Genomic DNA, 5706 nt, shown 5'->3' with positions numbered 1-5706 from the left:
GAGTTCATCAAGCATGTCGTCTAGGCGCGGAATAGGATGGCGGTACTTGATGGTGATGTTGTTTACTGTCCGACAATCCACGCACATACGCCATGTCCCGTCCTTCTTGGGTACCAGCAAGAATGGCACCGCGCATGGACTAAGGCTCTCTCAGACGTATCCTTGCTTCATGAGTTCGGATACTTGGCGTTCAAGCTCCTTGGCCTCCTCGGGATTCATGCGGTAGGCAGGACGGTTTGGGAGCTGGGCTCCGGGTAAGAGGTCGATCTGATGCTCAATGCCGCGGAGTGGTGGTAGACTGTGCGGTAATTCATCCGGAAACACGTCCTGGAACCGTCGTAGGAACGGTCTGATCATGGCCTGGACGGCGTCCTGCTCGGTACCTATACTCACAACATCCTTAAAGACCATCAATAAGATTTGACAAGTGGAGTCACTAAGTGATCTCCTAACCGTACTAGCATTAATCAAGAAGTTCATTTTAGTACTCGGTTCCTTAGACAGTTTTGATTGTAGCTCACAAACTTGTGTGAGACTCAATGGTTTTAGGCAAATACGCTTGTTGTCATGCACAAAGGAGTATTGGTTGGTGTGGCCACAGTGAGAGGTCCGCTTATCAAACTGCCAAGGACGCCCCAAAAGGAGGTGGCTAGCTTGCATCGGAACCACGTCACACAAGACTTGGTCTTTATAGGGATCTACACTAAACGGGACCGTGACCTGTTCGGTGACTTGGACCACGGCCTTGTCATTCAACCATTTGAGTTTGTAGGGTTTAGGATGGTTTGTGGTACCAAGATAAAGTTTCTTGACCATGTAGGAACTTGCCACATTGGTGCAAGATCCACCATCAATGATCAAGCCACTAACCTTCCCACTTACAGTGCATCGCGTGTGGAATATGTTGTCCCGCTGGTGCGTATCGTCCGGACACTGGCTAGTATTAAGGACCCGCCGGATCATTAGCAGCTCTCCCTCGTCAGGCTCGGCGACGGCTTCCTCAACCTCCTTAGCGTCGTTCGGCTCATCAGGTTCGTCGTCGTCCTCGGATTCAAGTTCGCCCGACGCGGTAATGGTCATGGTACGCGGATTGGGACAATCTCAGGCATAGTGGCCTCGACCTTGGCACTTGAAGCATATTATGTCTCGGCTACGTCCTTCGGTCGGTTGCGGCCTGTGGTCGGTACGAGAGTCCTTGTTCTGGTCCCTTGGTTTGAACCGCGAGTCAATGGTGACGGCGTTGGACTTCTCTTGCCCGCAGATTCCTCCCGGTCCTAGGGACGAATTGGGCGACCAACTAGGCGTTCCTTGAGCGCGAGAGCGGTGGATGGTGTTGGCCTTTCTCTTGATCTGCTGTTCGACTTGCATTGCTAGGTGCAAGAGTTCATCGAACGAGTTGTACGTTAAACGTTCCACCTTCCGCGCAATGCGGTCTTGTAGTCCGTCCAGGATCTGGGCCATCAATCCTTCTTCGGTATCTTCGACCTCCAGCCGGTTGCGAAGATGTTCGAACTCTTCGTAGTAGTCCTCAACACTCTTGGCTCCTTCGGACAGCTTGCGGAATCTTTGCTGGAGCTCGTGGTGGTATAATGGTGGCACGTATCGGCATCTCATCTCATTCTTCATGGCCTCCCAATGCGGTAAGGCACGTTCCCCATTCCTCCTTCGGTCAGCTTCGGAACGGTCCCACCATGTAAGGGCATGGTCCGTGAACTGGGCGGCTGCATAGGCGATCTTCTTGGGTTCGGGGTAGTTGTAGTAGGCGAATATATGATCTATCCTTCCCTCCCAGTCGAGATAAGCCTCCGGATCAACTTTTCCGGCAAACGTCGGGGCCGTGAGTTTGTGACCCGGTTCGACCGGACGGTAGGGTTGATCATCCTCATGCTCGTCCCTACGTCGAGGGCGTCTCCCTTGGTAGGGTGGGCCATCGTCTTCTTCGGACGTTCCTCCTGGATCCGGGTCATATTGTCGTTGGCGATCTTGGACAGGCGGTCCACGAGCCGCGGGTTGCCGTTGTCCGTCCTCTATCCGTTGTAGCCGGTTCCCTAGCTAGGCTAGTTGAGTCCGGATCTCGGCTAAGACTGTACCGATTTCCGGGGGTGGAAGCGGCTCTCTAGGTTGTGTGGCCATATCAGCTGTACGAACAGCGGTTATTGTACGGACGGTGGCCGCGGTACAGACGGCGGCCAGGTACTGTTCGGACGGTGGTCTACGCAGTGGCTGGTTGGAGAAGTGATACCACCGGCGGTCAGTAGTGGGTACTGCTGCGGTTGATAAGTCCTCCGGCGTACGGTCGTGTCGGACGGTGGCAATCAGTACTGTTGGTCGATCCGTGACGCGTGTCCGTTTAGAAGAGATCCTACACAAAGAATGAACGCGTGGATTCTCTGTTTGATATTCAACAAAGCGGACAAACCTTGGACAGCTAATGATTGGAAAAAGGTAAAGTAAAAAGCAAAATTAAAAGCACTACACGACAACCTAAGATTAAAACAAAAACGGACCTCACGCGCTGGGACTCTAATCGCTACACGTGGCTTTTAGGCCACCACTAACAACGACCAAGCAAAAGAACACAACTTTATGGATCTATACTACCAAAGCGAAGAACAGCTCAAGAACACTAAAGACCTAGCAAGAATAAAACCTTAGACAAAACGGACAAGACTCAAACTTTGATCGTACAAGAAGGAATAGGGAGGAAAGACACAACCTTGTGAGGAACTTCGGCTCTGATACCAACTGATGTGACCCCGGACTATGGACGTGAACCACAGACGTACGGACGGAGCAAACCCAGCGGAACGATTCGGAAGTACGACTCGGTTGGGCCGTGAACGAATGGAATCGGCGGATGGAGCGATGTACGGAAGGAAACGGCACCAAGGAACGACTAGAACAGAAGGAGAGAGATTCGCGAGGAGATGCTCGACTCGTTTGTCTCTCGGATAGATGGGGATAGACGTGGAATGAGGTAGCAACACACAAGGGATGGATCTCCTTGCGATACGGCCAAAATAGTAGCTAATGAACCCGGTTCGTGCAGCTTCTAGGGTTTCGTTTCAATCACTGAAACCGAGAGAGAAGGATAACTTCTTGTTCTTTATTCTTGATAGTCTACCTTACATGATAGGGTCTAGGCCCTTTATATAGGGCTGCTTACATAAGGGAACTCCCAAACCCTAAACACGTGGGTGGAGATAAAACGCAGGTTCAGGACATAGTCTTAAAAGAGAAATAAAACGCAGCGTTCAGGAGATAGTTTTAAAAGAGAAAATTAGACTAAGGATAGAATGGCCACGCGGCCGAAGTGGTCCATGGCCATGCACTAGGGTCCATAGCCTCGTTAAAACCCCCTTGGTAAACCACGTAGGGACAAACCCAAGGTGGGAAAAAGAGTACTACTTTCCCAAATGACTTGGAGGTCTTCACCCTTGTGAGATGGTGAAGACCGTTAGAAGNAGAAGGAGAGAGATTCGCGAGGAGATGCTCGACTCGTTTGTCTCTCGGATAGATGGGGATAGACGTGGAATGAGGTAGCAACACACAAGGGATGGATCTCCTTGCGATACGGCCAAAATAGTAGCTAACGAACCCGGTTCGTGCAGCTTCTAGGGTTTCGTTTCAATCACTGAAACCGAGAGAGAAGGATAACTTCTTGTTCTTTATTCTTGATAGTCTACCTTACATGATAGGGTCTAGGCCCTTTATATAGGGCTGCTTACATAAGGGAACTCCCAAACCCTAAACACGTGGGTGGAGATAAAACGTAGGTTCAGGACATAGTCTTAAAAGAGAAATAAAACGCAGCGTTCAGGAGATAGTTTTAAAAGAGAAAATTAGACTAAGGATAGAATGGCCACGCGGCCGAAGTGGTCCATGGCCATGCACTAGGGTCCATAGCCTCGTTAAAACCCCCTTGGTAAACCACGTAGGGACAAACCCAAGGTGGGAAAAAGAGTACTACTTTCCCAAATGACTTGGAGGTCTTCACCCTTGTGAGATGGTGAAGACCGTTAGAAGAGCCTCGGTTGGCTGCTCGTCGGGTCGGTTGGGGCCGCGGTCGAGTTCCGCTTGTTCCTGGACAAAAGCTTGGACAAAAATGAGACACTTCTTCCTTGCGGTCTTGGCTGCTGTCCGGCTTCTGGTTGTGGCTCCAGGCTTTAAATTCGGTGCTTCGATCGATGGCCGTACAGTTCCGAAAGTGGCCGCATCCTTGGTTCCTGGTGCGCTTCGGTCCTCGTCCGTGCCCGTACGCTGGCCATCGTCCCGGGTTCCATCACGAGAGTAGAGAATAAGTTAGGGATGCCTTATGATGTTCTCAGTTGCTGGAGACGTAATAGCCCAAAGTATCCAGTCTTGTCAGAAATGGCTAGTTATGTTCTAGCAATTCAAGCCTCATCGGTTGCTTCAGAATCAGCTTTTAGNATAGTAGCTAATGAACCCGGTTCGTGCAGCTTCTAGGGTTTCGTTTCAATCACTGAAACCGAGAGAGAAGGATAACTTCTTGTTCTTTATTCTTGATAGTCTACCTTACATGATAGGGTCTAGGCCCTTTATATAGGGCTGCTTACATAAGGGAACTCCCAAACCCTAAACACGTGGGTGGAGATAAAACGCAGGTTCAGGACATAGTCTTAAAAGAGAAATAAAACGCAGCGTTCAGGAGATAGTTTTAAAAGAGAAAATTAGACTAAGGATAGAATGGCCACGCGGCCGAAGTGGTCCATGGCCATGCACTAGGGTCCATAGCCTCGTTAAAACCCCCTTGGTAAACCACGTAGGGACAAACCCAAGGTGGGAAAAAGAGTACTACTTTCCCAAATGACTTGGAGGTCTTCACCCTTGTGAGATGGTGAAGACCGTTAGAAGAGCCTCGGTTGGCTGCTCGTCGGGTCGGTTGGGGCCGCGGTCGAGTTCCGCTTGTTCCTGGACAAAAGCTTGGACAAAAATGAGACACTTCTTCCTTGCGGTCTTGGCTGCTGTCCGGCTTCTGGTTGTGGCTCCAGGCTTTAAATTCGGTGCTTCGATCGATGGCCGTACAGTTCCGAAAGTGGCCGCATCCTTGGTTCCTGGTGCGCTTCGGTCCTCGTCCGTGCCCGTACGCTGGCCATCGTCCCGGGTTCCATCACGAGAGTAGAGAATAAGTTAGGGATGCCTTATGATGTTCTCAGTTGCTGGAGACGTAATAGCCCAAAGTATCCAGTCTTGTCAGAAATGGCTAGTTATGTTCTAGCAATTCAAGCCTCATCGGTTGCTTCAGAATCAGCTTTTAGTACAAGTGGGAGGGTTTGGATCCTTACCAAAGTTCTTTAACTCCTTACATGGTTGAGGTCTTGTTGTGCACCCAACAATGGTTAAAGAGTTCTTATAAAGGAGAAGCAGCCGTAGCAAACTTGGCCCAGATGTTGGAGGAAGTTGAATTCTTTGAGTCTCTTGGTAAGTTTAACTTCTCTCGGTTTAGCTATCCTTTNGAGAAAATTAGACTAAGGATAGAATGGCCACGCGGCCGAAGTGGTCCATGGCCATGCACTAGGGTCCATAGCCTCGTTAAAACCCCCTTGGTAAACCACGTAGGGACAAACCCAAGGTGGGAAAAAGAGTACTACTTTCCCTAATGACTTGGAGGTCTTCACCCTTGTGAGATGGTGAAGACCGTTAGAAGAGCCTCGGTTGGCTGCTCGTCGGGTCGGTTGGGGCCGC

Source organism: Camelina sativa, chromosome 8, assembly GCF_000633955.1.
Source record: "Camelina sativa cultivar DH55 chromosome 8, Cs, whole genome shotgun sequence".
Taxonomy (NCBI): domain Eukaryota; kingdom Viridiplantae; phylum Streptophyta; class Magnoliopsida; order Brassicales; family Brassicaceae; genus Camelina; species Camelina sativa.
Note: the sequence above shows the minus strand (reverse complement) of the source record.